Source organism: Muscardinus avellanarius, assembly GCF_963383645.1.
Source record: "Muscardinus avellanarius genome assembly, chromosome: 15".
Lineage (NCBI taxonomy): Eukaryota > Metazoa > Chordata > Mammalia > Rodentia > Gliridae > Muscardinus > Muscardinus avellanarius.
In genome coordinates, this window is record NC_137801.1 from 74,088,693 (window position 1) to 74,104,639 (window position 15,947).

The 15,947-nt window shown below is 39.4% G+C and overlaps 1 protein-coding gene across 4 annotated transcripts in view; it reads left to right on the top strand.

The window, feature by feature from the left end:
• The window catches only part of CTNNA2 (catenin alpha 2), a gene marked incomplete at both ends in the record, with an annotated part of 1,014,669 nt that overhangs the window by 412,858 nt on the left and 585,864 nt on the right, over positions 1 to 15,947 (top strand). The window lies entirely within an intron of this gene.

The following is a 15,947-nucleotide window of genomic DNA, read 5'->3' on the forward strand; positions in this document are numbered from 1 at the left end:
TGGCAGGAAGTTTCTGGGGTGAGGAGGTTAATTGCAGAAGTGGAGTGTTATATGCTAGGCAGGAGTAGGAGGGGAGATGCCTTGCCTGCGGTACCACATCTGGGTCTCTTGGGGATAAGGACAAGTGGGCAGGTGTGATTAACATCATGAGGAGATGTTGGGATCCAGGACCTTATGGCCCTCTGAAATAACAGAAGGGACTTTCTATAAGTAGGGACTTGAATCTCTGATGCCCAGTATTCTCTTGCCCTAGTTGGGTACACTGAGGGCAAGAGAGGAGAACTTTATGGGGGGTTGGTGCCTGATTCTCCCCAGGTGGCCTGGATTGGAGTAGGGGTAAATATCACCTCCGGATGGCGCATCTGAGCTATCTTCGTTTTTAGTTGCCATCTAAATTGGGGCAGAGAGAGTAATGGTGGAGGGCACAGGTGCTATTTTTGCAGTATCTAAAGTTGAATAAAACTTTAGCTTTATTATATTATTTTTAAAATGTGGTGTTGAGTACTTCTAACGTTTCTGTCACATTTCTAACAGATTGTACTTTCTCTGATCTAGTGACATTTTGCGTTAGACACGGGTGAATTTCAAGTTTTCAGAATATAACCACTCCCCTATGCCTACAATTTTACACTGTAAACAGCTGGCCAGTGGACCCAATCATGACTAAACCGCATTTTATTAGGGCCACAGGTTTATTATTCTTCAGCTGCTAAGTTTAAAAATTGAGAATGTCACATGGAAATATAGATTTCCAATGACTCTTAAAAGCTAAGGACCTGCTGGGCATGGTGGCACAGGCTTGTAATCCCAGCATTTGGGAGGCTGAGACAGAAAGATCACAGTTCACAGACAGCCTCAGGTACTACTTAGTGAGACCTTTTGTGACTCAGTAAGACCCTGTTTCAAAATTAAAAAAAAATAAGAAATAGGTATGGGGGTGTAACTTGGAGGTAGAATGCCCCTGGATTCCATCTCTTGTACTGCAAAAAAAAAAAAATCTAAGGACTTGTTCTTCTAGGGTGCACATTGTTGTGAGGCTCCCATGGCTGGACTTGAGGAACCCTACTTCCCATTGAGCTGGGAATGCACTCTCTATTTTGACATAGTCCCAAGCACACATGAACTCAATCCCATGTTTCACAGATGTTCCTTGCCCAGGGCTTGTAGTTGAGTTTGTCTCCTGTGATGCAGAATAGCCTTTTCAAAGACTGGAAAGCATGTGAATATGTGTTCACAGGTGTAGTCCAAGACAGCTGGCTAATCTCAAGAGAGCTGAGCACAACTAGACAGGTTAAAACCCAATGCACTTGCCATGGTTTTGACTTTTTAGCTCAACCATCTAAGAGCTGTATTTGTAATTTAAGTTCTCTGGAAAAGCTTAGTAAAGAGCCTGTGTTTAGATGTGGATGGTTAAAACACAGGTTATTTAAATGGGGAAATGCATGGTTTATTATCATAGGATTCTGCATGCATGGTTTGCAGCTGCTGTGGATCTGCCAACCATCAGAGATTCAGAATCTTCAACATAGGGCTTCCACTTTACTGACATGGCTCCTTTGTCACTAGCTTTCACATGCACGCACACTCTATCTGGCAGGAAACAGAAAAGTCCAGGGAAAGGCACATCTCTCCATCAGAGGAGGCCTAGCAGGAGTTGTGTGTCTCCACCCCATTGGCTAGAACTTAGTCACATGGCAAGGTTAGCTGCAAAGAAGGCAAGAAAGGAGAGTCTTTATTCTGGGTGACCTGCTCCCAACTAACGATCAGCAAAGAGAGCATGGATGTTAGGGTGTCACTGGAAAACTCTGCAGGGACGGTCTCTAGCGGTTCTTAAATTTCCCAGAGAATTGCATAGAGTGGGCTAAAAGAATAACTGCAAGGCCCCCATTATGTTCTTGAAATGTGTATTAGTTTTTAAAAAGTTCACATACAGCTTTTAAAAAAGGAAATCCATATGATAAAAAGGAAGGAAGACTGTAACTTAATGCTATATATTTAAGATTAGATCTCACCCTACTTCCCACCAAATGTTACCCTCTTCAAACTATTGAAAAAAATATATCTGTGCCCAGCGTGGGGGTACATGACAGTAATCCCAGTACTTGAGAGGCTAAGACAGGAGGTTCACAGTTTTCAGATCAACCTCAACAACTTTGTGAGACTCTGAGAAATCTAACAAGGCTCTGTTTCAAAACAAAAATTTAAAAAGGGCTGAAGTTATACCTTAGAGGTGGAATGTCTCTAGGTTCAATCTCTAGTAGCATTTTAAAAAGAAAAAAGAAAAGAAGAAAGGGAGAAAGAAAGAAAAAAATATACCTGATTGTTTCCAATTGTATGAGTAGAGAGATGATATAATACAATCATATTGTTAAATAAAAATATGGTGATCTCCCACGGATTAACTTTCTGAAGCATACAATTAAGATGTAATGTGAATGTTGTAGTTCTTTGCCTACCAAAGACATTTTGGGAGCTTAAATGCAAATTAAAAGAGAAGGTTGCTAAACTCCTGGGCAGCTGATACAGGAGAGTGGCCTTGGATTGCAGGTGGTCCAGGCTTTGGAGATGACAAGGCGTCAACTCTGGCCCTGTGCCCTGCACAGCCAGCCCTCTGCTTGCTTCTGAGCTCAGTCCATAGCAGCACTCTGATGCTTGCAGTAGGGAACACTTGTGAATTTAAGAGGCAGAGGATGTGGCCCACGTGCTGGGCCCTTTTTCCTTATGTGTCTTGATTATTTCTGTTCTTCATCACAACTCCCCATGAGCAGACACAGGAAGGAACCAAGACTTGAAACTACATGTCAAATCTCAGGAAGATTACATTTTAACAAAACACCATGGGATTATTTTGTGTTGGCTACGGTATTTCTGAATTGTGGGACCAAAATGAGGGAAATATACTATTGAGGGTCATCTAACCAGAAGAACAGATATGAGTCTTGGGTTTTATAGAAACAAATAACAATAACAACAACTATACATTTTACATTAAGGATGAAGAGAAGCCTAACTAGATTAAAAATTAATTGAATGCCCTCAATTGCTCCCAGAAGACCTTTATTTATTCACTTACAAGAAACAAACATCAGAACAAAAAACACAGTCAAGGATGTACTTTGTATGATAAGTAGAAGCAGTTCTTTATTTTTCTCCATTTCCCACCATCTATAAGGGTAATCTTGTTTGTTTTCAACATCTGCAATGTGGATTCTTTAGAGAATTTTAATAGAATTGTGGGTCTTCTTGATATTATGTAAAATTATTTATTTTGCTGGGCTGGGGTGTCGCTCAGTGGTAGGGTGCTTGCCTAGTATGCATCACACACACACACACACACACACACACACACACACACACACACACATGCTATTTTGGAGAAAGGAGATCCAGGGTGCTCATATTTTATTCCCAGTATAGCTGTTTTTAGTTTCCAGAATTTAAAATCCTGGACAGTTTTCATCAATTTCATTTTACATAAGAGAAAACCAAGTGCTGGGAAGTCAGCACCTGTTTCAAGTTGCATGGTAGATAGTGGCAGGGGCGGAGCACCTGCTTTCTGGTTCTGGGTTTTTCTCCAGAGCAATCCTGCTGTATTGTTTTAATGGTTGTAGTTATTTTTTTCTGCCATAGACAATGAAGTAGGAAAGAGAAACTTTTACATTTTTTTTTTCTAAAAGAGACCATATGACTGCCAACTCAGCAAGACATGTTACTTCCAGGGATAACAGCAATTTTACCTTTTTAATGACACACTAATGACCACCCAGCTGCTTTGTGAGGGAATTAGGTTCTTGGGAGCCGTTTGGGTAGAAGATGTTATTTTAAGTGCTGCCGAAACTTAGACTATTGCAATGGGAAGTGGCACTCTTCCAACTCAACCCCACCTTTGCCCAGATGAATCACAACTAGAGAGGTACAATGACCCACCGGAGACTCCTCCATAAGTACTACATGAAGCCCAGCACTGGGGTGCTCTTCCTTCTTCATCAAGCCAATCTATCTGCATAAAGGAATTTGGGTAGAAATTGACCACGCTGTGCATTGCAGACAACTTTTGGCTCTTTTGACTCTAATTTATACAGATCAATTATACAAACTAATGAGTTTGTGATATTTCCACAAAACATGCTTTTATCATATTCACTCTCCCTATGATCCTTTCCTCCCCTTCCACAAGTTCACTTTTTCTTCCCCAATCGTCCCTCTTCTACTTTCTGGTCTTTTGTATTTTTGTATTTTTTAATGTCCACATATATAAGAAAACATGAAATACTTGTCTTTCTGTATAGCTGACTAAGAAATGCATCTCAGGCAACTTTTCTGACCTTCCCAGCTTTACATAAAACCTACAAAGGACTTTTAGTTAAAATCTAAGCAGCTTTCTAATTGGTAAAGTCCTCTTCACTTTCCTCTTTGCACTGTTTGCTCTTTTTCTTTAAAGTGTTTCTAAATTATTATAATCGGGTATTTTTGAAACAGCTACTAAGAAGCACAGTGATACTGTATTTGTGCAGTTACCAGGCAGATGCTTACATTTTGGAATACATTCTTGAAAGCCCAGCACATTTTCGTTCAAGCAGAACTCAACTGGTCTTTGGCTCACACTCTATTTCTCATGTTCTGTGGCATATGGTACAGTTGCCCTTACCAGGCTTCCCCTTTCATGAATTCCATCAACACCCTCATGCAGGGCTGAGCCTATGAGCTCACCTATCTCACCTGGAATAATAGGCGAAAAAGGTGTTTACCACATCTCTGGCCTAGAATAGTGTCTGGGTCTTGTAGCCCAACATCTTTGTGAATAAACAAACATCAACAACCCCCTCCACTGCAAGGTTCTGACTGAATTTGCATCAACAACATCTTAACTTTCCTAACCTGTCAGTCAGTACCTTGCTTCCTTCACAAGTGCCAAGTTCACAGGCATCTCCTGGATTCTCCAGGCATGTCAAGGAATATCTCTGTCGCTTAGATACCGACACTCTGTTAGGATGGGGTGTTGAAATAGCTGACTCCATAATCATTCCAAGAGATTCAGAGCATTTCTCTCCATCATATGCGAGCCTATCTCTAAATAAACTTCCTAGAATCAAGATGATCATGGCACCCACGCAAGTTGCATTTCTCCTTGTAACCATGGCAACACACTTGCTCAGTGGCCCACCCCACTCTGCTCTCAATCGCCACAGAGTTTCTGGCTTAATAAAGCCTGAAAAACTTACACAGGGAGGATGTCTCACCTTAAGGCTAAAATCTTTATTAACCACAGTCACCTGAACTGGGTGTCACCATTGAGATGGTCCTGCATGACATTCAGGGAAAAATAAGTCCCATCATTCATTTCTTCTACCCATTTCTCAACTCGTTTCTTTTTAGAAATCAATCACTCAATTAATTGGGAGAAAGTATTAAACTGGATAGGGAATAGAAACTGCTGCTTTTTCTCTCTGGACTGCTGCTGACCTCTTGACTTTGACTTTCTGACATAAATCCTCTCTCATAGGCTCATGGAACCCACTTACTCCTCTGCAGAGACTACCCTTGTGGTACACAGGGACTAAACATGGGTCAGGTCCTGGAGGCTCTTGCATTGGCCTGGGCCGTCGCCATGCATATCTAAAAATGACATAGCTGAGAAGGCTTCTGCAAACTGTGGCTGATGTGCCAGAGAATCTGGTAGCAATTCCACAACTTTAGAACACCCAGGCCAGTGCTGGGAGGGAATGCCATGCCCCCGAGCAAAAGCAGCAGCACTCCTTAAACTTCCGGTCAATACAGGGCAAAACCATTCAATGTCTCCTATTTCTGATTCTCCCTGGTCCTCCATTGCCCATTCAGCTCCTATTGCTCACTGAATATAATCCTCTGGCCCTACCATGAGAAATTCTATGTTCTTTTTTGTTGTTGTTGTTTCTTTTTTCCCATGCCTCTCGTACTGTCCCATTAACCTGGGAGGCTCTGCCACTGGCCTTTCTCTTTGTATTTCAAAACATACCCTAAATATCTGCCAACAGGACAGTGGGTAACTGAATTAGGCTGGGTAGTAGATGCTGAGGTGTGCCACCCAGTTCTCCTCTTCAGGGCCAAGATCCTGGCTCATCTCCAGCTCTTCAGGAATGTGGGCTGCTGAGCTCCTCACAGCTGAGCCCCTCTGCTGTAATGGTCTTAGATTAGAGGAAGCTGCTTTGCCCAATATTATATCAACCCACATCCACTGACCAGTTCATGCAAAGGAACAGAGGTTTGTCCCCTTTGCTTCTATTGGAAACAGCTCTGAAAGGAGTCATAACTGAGAATTATATATTTGGAATTACCTAAAGGCTTCACTGCTACTGGACATCCCAAACTCTCCCTCTGTTCCATTTCTTCTCCCAAACAGGAAGAAACGTGGGAATTCTACTCAGAAAATCTCTTGTAAGCAAACCTCTTTCTCCAAATCTGTTTCCCAGGTAACATGACAGGTCTGGAAAGAGATAATCTGTTTTTATTAAAAATGTAAAATGATGTGTTAGGGAATATTTAATGACATAGGAAAATGCTCTAGTTAACGGAACAAGTAGAAAAATCAGAGGCAAAAGTGCATGTATTATGTTTCTGATTATGTAAGAATATATGGGATGAAAAAAAATGAGAGCAGAAAAGAATATGTATGTGTATATGTATATATGCATATATCGATATAGATATATCTTCTCAGAAGGAACTAACCTTAAAATAGAATTTTCCATCTCTGAAATGTTGTTTCCGTGTTTTTAAGCATTTTATAGTGAGAAAATAATTATTAGAAAGCCTAATTAAGTTGTATGGTGTTTTTTTTTTTTTTTTCAATGCTAGGGATGGAATCCAAGGGCATTCTCCTCTGAGCTACACCCCCAGCCCTATTTTTCATTCTTTATTTTGAAACAGGGTTTAACTGGGTTGCAAAGGACCTCACTAAGTAGCTGAGGCTGTTCATGAACCACGATACCCCGGTCTTAGCTTCCCTACCTTGTTAAGTTATTTAAGAGTAAAATAAGATATTACTAATTGAGCCCCAGAATATGAAATACAAAATAAAATTCTAGTTAAATCATCCTCAGAGGGCAAATTCAGAGCTTTGGCATCAAAAGTCCTTTTTTCAATGTTCTTGCTCACCCAAGTCCATGGAGTTGATGACTTCCTCTGTGTGTGTGTGTGTGTGTGTGTGTGTGTGTGTGTGTGCAAGCAACTCTGTCTTCTACATATATACCTGTCATTATACTTAACCAGATAGCACTACACATATTTGCTTTTGTTTTTTGCTTCACATTGGGAGTTCCATAAGCATGGAAGGTCATGTCCCCATGCCTTGGCTATGTCTTCCACAGTCACTGAATTATACTGAATGAATTAATGAGTGAATGAGTGAATGAATGAATGAATGAATGAACAAATGCATTGATGAAGTACCATTTGGGATGGAGGCTTGAACCACCAAGAATTTGACTGTTACGGTGACGAACCACTGAATGTGAGGAAAAGAATGGACAAAAGAGAAGCTTTAAAATCCTAACTGACATTGTCTGGCTGCTTCAGAAGGAGCATGTAGATGAAATGAGAGACTCTCTGACTGCCTGGACTTCTCTGCTGGGCACTGCACAAAGCAGCTCTGGGAGGAGCTGACGTTGACACTTGTCACTTCGAGGCTTTCCAGATAAGCACTGGTTTGGTTTCAGAAGAAATGGACAGTGATGAATGTTGTCTTCAATATCACAATCTTCCTTTTGATTCCTCTTATTCTCTCTCTCTTTCTCTCTCTCTTTCTCTCTCTCTCTCTCTCTCTCTCTCTCTCTCTCTCACACACACACACAAACACACACACACACACACACACCCCAAAGCTGGTGTCCTTCTGGAGTATTTTCAAATTTCTCCAATTCTCCATGTTAAACTGTAGAAAATTGTACCCAGAAACTTTCTAAAAGTGACCTTATTTTCTGCACCTTTCCTATCTCCTACAATTACTAAAAAAAAAAATTGTCTTTTCTTTTATTTGAAGTAAAATTCTCTACTTTAACCATTGCAAAATGTGCAATCCTGGTAGCCTTACCTCTGTATCATGTGTTCAGCTTTTCTCTTGAAGTGACAATTAGCTGGTTTTTGCAAAGGTATTAACAGGTTCTACTGAGCTGGCATTGCAGTGATACTCCTGGGTAACACATTTATTTTAGTAACATTGGTGCCTTAACTGAAAGACCTGACTCCACTTTTCTATATTCCCTTTCACTTAGAGGGTAGGGAATCGAAGCTGTTAGGGACACACGAAAGAATCTTTTCAACTGACCCTTGCTTATTCAGCTTTTATCACCTCCTCTCTCTTTCAGCACGGTTAACTCTAAGCATGTTCAAATATTTGCACTTTTTGAAGTGAGACAAGTTCCCTATGCCTTTATCTTGCTTCCTTTCTCCCAGTGGAAGATGCCTGTGCGTCCTTCTTTGGGACAAAGGCCAGCCATTACTGTGCCTGTGGTCCCTTCCCTTTTACCTTCCTTCTCATCTCTTCTTATTTTTCTTTTCTCTTTTCTTAGTTCCCTCACATTAGGTCCCAGGTCCACATTTCCCAATTTGACCATCAAATCCATCCATTTCCTAATGAGATTGTGAATTCTTTGAGCATAGGGACTGTTTACATATCTCCACCCTCCAGTGATCTTGAAATGCAGTCTAAGCACAGAGATATTGATTGAGTACAGAAAATAATTTTATACTACTTAGAAGTCTCTGGAAAATGATAAGGGAGAACTATTTTTAATGGATTAAGACTTTGGGCACCCTTCGTATAGGCGGTTATATCCACTAGTTTTGGTTGGGACTATACCTGATGAACAGTATTTTCCTTGAAGGCATTGGAGGTGGAGGAAGAGGGAATAAATACACAGCTTTCTGAAACTCCTTAGAGAAGGAACCAAACTATTAATTAGATACATATCATGACAATGTGTTCCTTGCAGCATTGATAAACCTGAACATCCATTCCAGCCTGTATTATGCTTGTTTCTCTTGAGCTTCGACACTGAATTTATATTTGTAACACTGCTCTTTCCATCCCAGGATAATAGGTTATTTAGCATCGTATCATTTCCCAAGTATCAGAGTTCACACTCTACCCACGTCTAGTTATTTGATATGGATCGTTTCTGAGGGCTCCCCTGGGATCATTCTGCAGTCTAGGCTACACTAGACTGTGGGCTATCAAAATAGTATGAAAGCTGCAAATGAAATAAGGAGAAAGATGTTCTGATCACTGGAAAGAGAAAGCAATAATGAAAATGTCTGACTAGGGAAGAGCAAGAGGGAACAAGGGAGGAGAGGGAAACCAACAGCACTATGATGTGTGTGTGTGTGTGTGTGTGTGTGTGTGTGCGCGCGCGCACACGTGTGTGTGTGTGCTCATGCATGTTACTTGATATTGATCCAAGGGACAGTCTACCTCTTAGCTACACCCCAGTCTTATTTTATATTTTGAAACAGGGTCTCACTAAGTTATAGAGAGCTTCACTAAGTTGCTGGGGCTGGACATGAAGCTATGATCCTCCTTTCTCAGCCTCCCAAGTTCTGGGATTACAAACATGTGCCACCATGTCCAGGCAAAACAATAAATTTTTTAGTGTGCATATCCTTGTTGCCACATTCTAAGCTCAAATGTGCTCATTGAACACTTCAATAAATGTGACAGCTGGGTTATCAGATGTTCGTGCACAGAATAGCCATCTGAGCATTTGTTTAAAAAACGAATTTCTGACCATCATCTCAATTTCTGACTTAGTTTCTCTAGGGTGGATCCTGGTAATATGCTTATTTCACAAGACCCCAGATGATTCTATTAGAGGTGGTCTGATCAATGGGCTATACTTTGAGAAACTTATAGAATTATCTCTTAGCCTTGCTTTGTTAATTACCATTTTTAGCTAAAACAGCACTCATAGCACGCTTTATTGCGCATTGCAATTGAAACTGCAGTCAGCTGGTTGATTCTTTGACTAGTATTGCCTGGTCTTGCTCATGAAATTCACAGCTGGGCCTCCATGGTTAAAGCTGCCTTAGTCACATGACTGGTGTTTGGCAGGCTATCAGGCAAAGGCACCATATCTCTCTTCCATGAGTTCTCCACAACACATTAGTTTGGACTTCTTCATAGGAGAGCCTCAAGGTTCCAAGCAGCAAGAGAGGCATGCTCCATGCTTTCAGACTTCTTTCTATCTTATTTTCTAATGTCCCATTTGCCAAAGCAAGTCACATGGCCAGGTTTACATGTCAGAAGAAGAGAAATGAATTCCACCTCTGTTTGGAAAAGCATGGGGAAGTGACATTGCAAAGGAAGAGAGGAATTATAAGTCCATCTTTGCAAATAATCCGCCACTCTTACAATCAGTGAACTAATGTTTCTGGTAGTGATTGGAGAATCAGAGTCCATGAAAGATTTCCACTTTTAAAATGTAAGTTGCCAGCAAAAAATTTATCCTCCAAATAAAAAACACTTTTAATGACTTACAGCCCCAAGTGTATTTTGAGTAAGACATCAGTAAACTTACAATCAATATCAATGCAATGGGAATTGTGCATGTCTTCTAATTGACTTATGGAAATTTATAGCTCCTATTAATGTCATCACCTTTAACAATTTGTTAGAAAGAAAAAAATATCCTGGCTTTAGGGATCTGAGGAAAATTAGATAATAGGAATAGATGTTTATCTTTTGATTCACTGCTTTTGGGGAGAAAGTGGTTAAAACAGTGGTAGAGATCAGGCTGTCTCTCACAATCTTTACTTTGTCAATCTTTTTTTTTTTTTTTTTTTTTTTTGAGGGTCTGGGATGGAACCCAGGGGCAATCAACTTCCAAGCTACAACCCCTGCTCTATTTTTTCTTCTTTATTTTGGAACAGGGTCTCATTAAGTTGCCGAGGGCCTCACTGAGTAGCTGAGACTGACTGTGAACTGTGGTCCTCCTGTCTCAGCCTCCCGAATGCTGGGATTACAAGCGTGTGCCACCACGCCTGGCTCAATTTTTAACTGTTTATCTTAGTTAAATAAAGTACTGCACTTTGCCACATTTCACTATGTTATTCTAAGAGTTAAAGTCTCACAAAGCATTAGCTACTACAGTCATCTTCATTATATAATTCCAGGAAAAATAATGTTAATATACATTAGTTTTCTTTACCTCCTCAGCCCTGGAAATATTCAGCTGTCTAGAGAATATGTATTCAGAGAACTCCATGCCTCATCCAAAAATCACAGAATGACTTGAAGATTGGTTGATGTTTTTGATTCCACGAGACAGTAGATAATGGCTGCCCAAATGTGTGTTTTTTTTTTTTTTTTTTTCTAGCAGGGACTTACTAATTGGTAGTTCTACAATTTCAGGAAAAGTGATTGTAGAAGTCTGTCACCATGATGGCCTCCATTGATCCTTGCCTTATGGTATTCACACTCTTGTATAAAGTTACTGCCACATTCAGTGGGCAAACCTGTGAAACCCAAAGAATGTTGTAGCATTTAGAGATGATGATGGTGATGATGATGATGATGATTTTGCAGTACTGGGCAGGGAACCCAGGGGCATTCTGTCTCTGAGCTATACCCCAAACCCTATTTTTAATCCTTTTTATTTTGAAACTGCTTGGATTACAAGTATGCATCACCACACGCGGCAGAAAGATATCTTTAAACATTGTTCTTATTAATGTAAATTGGCTATGTCATTATGGAAAATAGAATAGAGGTTCCTCAAAAAATTAAAAATTGAACTAGCAGTGCTAGCACTAAATATATATGGAAAGAAAATGAAATCAGTATGTGGAAGAGAGAGCTGGTGTTCATTCAGCATTGTTTGGAATTATTGAGATATGAAATCAACGTAAGGTCTATCAAAAGATGAATGGATAGAGAAAATGTGGTAAAACACACAGAAAAATACTATTTAGTCATAAAAAATGAATTCTTTCTTAGTTTCAACAACAAAGGTGAATGTGAAGGGTATTATGTTAAGTGCAATAAAGCCAAACACAGGCAAACAACGCATAATCTTGCTTATATATATATATATATATATATATATATACTTTAAAAAAGTCAAAAGTTGTAGAAGCAGAGAATAGAAAGGTGGTTTCCAAGGGCTGAATTATGGGTCAAGGCTTACCGATATGTTAGTCAAATGATACAAAAGTTCAGTTTTACTGGATGAAGAAATTCCAGAGATCAATATAGTGACAATAGTTAATGAACATGTAGTCTTAAAAGTATTTGTTGTTAAGAGAGTAGATTTCAGTGTTCTTACCACAATCTTTACTTATATATACTTATATATAATAATATATTATATATAAGTATATATAAGATATATATTATATATAAGATATACATAATATATAATATATAAGATATAAGATATATATTATATATAAGATATATAAGATATACTATATATATAATATATCTTATATATAATATATATACTTATATATAATCTTATATATAATATGTATTTATATATTTATAAATTTCCAGAATATATGTATTTCTTTTTGTTGTTGTTTTTTTGGAGTACTGGGGATGGAACCCAGGGACATTCGACCTCCGGGCTACACCCCCAGCCCTATTTTTTATTCTTTATTTTGAAACAGGGTCTCACTGAGTTGCAAAGGGACTCACTAAGTACCTGAGGCTGTCCTCGAACTATGATCCTCCTGTCTCAGCCTCCCGAATGCTGGAATGACAGGCATGCGCCACCATGCCCCGGCCAGAATATATGTATTTCTATACCATAAATATATACAGTTTCGTCAGTTAAAGTTTGTGATACCAAAAAAATCTGGATATTATTTTGGTCTGATTTACTTTCATCTTTCCTAAAACATGCATGCATATATATGGAATTTCAGATGTGGAAACACAATAATGTTATTCAAGAAGAAATAGTCTTGCTTATTTCCAACACAATTCCTGTTTGATAAATTCCTCACTGCTCTGCTTATCTATACTAATAAATGTCAAAAATTTCAAAACTTATAGAAAAGAAAAAAAATAAGTCTACTTTTTTTAGGGGGAGGGGTGCTGGGATCAAACCCAGGGCATCATTGATGCTAGGCAGGTCTCTACCTGTGATTCGATCTTCCATCTAAAAAGAAAATAAATAAATGGAGTGCCATATAAGGCTAACTCCTGGAGCTTGTGGCTCTCACCTTGCCCTCATGGGTCACTCATTCTGGAGAAGTCCTGCCCCTAGAGAACAGTCACACCAGTGGAGACACCCCCTGTCTAGAACCTGACGCCTCTGCACAACAAGTACAAATGTGCCAGACACCTGAACGAGCCCTCACAGCCTCGTGATGAATCCTAAACCACAACTGCTCAGCTATGCTGCTCCTTGATTCTAATCCACAGGAACTGGGAGCAATAATATTTGTTGTGACTCCAAGGCTCTAAGTTGCAGAGTGATTCATTATGTAATGATAGATAACAGATCCACCTGTTTTGATGAGGAGGAAAAGTGTTAGATGCACTGGCAGATGGAAGGGGAGAGGCAGAAGAAGAGCCCAGCAGGTGCAGGTTGAGAATTACCAAAGAGCAGGCTCCCGTATTGCTCATAGGCACAGTCCTGCGGGCCATTTTCTCAAAGAGTAGCAGCAGACTTGAGTGTGCCAAGTGCTTTGAAGTACCTAGAAAGCCTGCAGGGAACGGCACTAGGTAACCAGAAGGTCGCACTTTTCCTCTTTATCATCTTGGCCATTAGCTAGAGCGAAGCTCTTTGTAGGAAACATGCAAATTGCCGAGAATGGAGTTGAACTTCCTCCATCTCTCTTTAACTGGAAATATAATTGCAACTCCTTGCACACTGCTATGATTTTTTAATCCTGTCACGCTTTGTTGGCTCACGGCTTTTCATCTTACTGTTTATTAAAACAGCCCGAGTTCTCTTTGATGCTGAAAGCCCAAGTATGTGTTTGGCGGCCATTGCCAAATTACAATGCATTTATTATTTGATACCGAGGTTTTTGACTTTTCATTTTTAACTTCTTCTTAAGTTGGGAATTGGGATATTGGGATAGGGGACAGGGAACATTTAGGAAACAGAAAATGAATAGCTAAAATTCTGGGCTCCAGAACCTGGCAGGGTTTTTGTTTGTGTTGTATTGTGTTTGCAATGGTAGGGATTGATCCCAGGGCTTGGTTTATGCCAGGAAAATGTTTTATCACTGGAATACATCCCTAGTCCTTTCTATTTTTTTTAAATTTTGAGACAGGGTCTGTTTAAGTCTGGTAGTTAATTTCAAAGTTCCACCATGAACATTTCTTAGATTCTTCTATGAGACTCATTCCCTCTAGGCTTGGTTAAAAGCCAGTAGAAGGAACTATGATCCATGGACCATGTTTGAAGATATGTTACATATATAGAGAGAATTCTCCTTCTGTCCATCCATATTTTTCCTCTCTGTGGACCCTCAATAGACTGTATGTTGCTCTAACGCCCACCCACATTGATGAGGATGGGTTTTCTTTACCCTACCTACTCAGTCAAATATGAATCTATTCCAGGAACACTCTCAAAGACACATCCAGAAATAACATTTTGTCAGTTATTTAAACATCATTTAATCCATTCAAACTGACACATCAAATCTAAAGTTTGCCCTCTTTCAACTTGGCATTCATATGCATTATTTTCCTGGAATTGTACTGCATCTTCAAGTAAAGATGATAGGTCATAATTCTACCTGACATGACTCAGTTATTCTGAATGCAACCAAAACGCTCTAATCCTTACTCCAAAAGAGGAGTTAAAGACCTGAGTGGTGTTTACCTTTGTCCTGATATCCTGTAATTTAAATACAAGGGTGTAAAATTAATTAATTAATTAATACTTAAATACTGGCATAAAGTATTGTCTATATATTGCATGCTTATAAGGGAATAAGATAGGAAAGAAAACAGATATTATCTTTCTATATGTATTTGCATACAAAGGAAACAATAACAGAATACAGAAATACCCATATCTGTGACAACCATCATTTCTATAGATGGTCATACCTATATTTATATTGACCTTCTTCTGTAGCCCATTCTGAGTTTGTTTATCTTCAGTAAGCACCTTGGCTTTTCACAGTTGTTGCCTGATGGGGTGACCTTTCTTTCTGCTTGTCTGGTCCTACTTGATTTGGGCTATGATGGTTGCAAGGACCCTAGTTTTAAGGCCTGGCAATAGCAAGAGACACCCTAAAGGATCTCCTGTATTCCAGGCATATTCTTACCTCCATTGTGAAGCAGTGGTTCAGTTTCTCCTTAGTAATCCAGATAAATTACCCCTGCCAACAACATAACTCCCTCCTTTTCTTGGGAGTCTATAAGCATGCATACTCCTTTGAAGTGGTGGGTGAGAGTATTCTAATTTGATTTCACTGATGTTGAAATGAAGCAAAGATTGGTGTTCTTCTCTTCCACAAAAGGTGATTTTTGCATTTTAGTCGCTCTGATGATGATCAGCCAGAAATGCTCCCTGGATAGTTTTTGTACATGTCCTATGGTATTATGGTTGAGAAGTGACTGAATACTGAACAAATACCAAATTCCTAAAAGTTTCTATGAAGTAACATAAATTATTATTATTTTTTACCATTTTGAGCCCCAGAAGTCCAGAATCGTTTTGTTTGTTTGTTTGTTTGTTTGTTTGTTTTCTGATCCAAAATAAAGGTACAAATAGGGTGGTGCTCCTGCTGAAGACTTTTAGGGAAACATCTCTTTCCTGTGTCTTCTACCTACCATATGACTCCCAACTCTGTGTCCCTGGTCACACTACTTTCTTGTCTTTTTGTATGAAATATTTCTCTGTCTTCCTCTTATAAAGATACACGTGATTGCATTTGGGGCTCTACCAAATAATCCAGGCTAATCTCTCTATCTCAAGAACATTTTTGCAAAGACCCCTTTT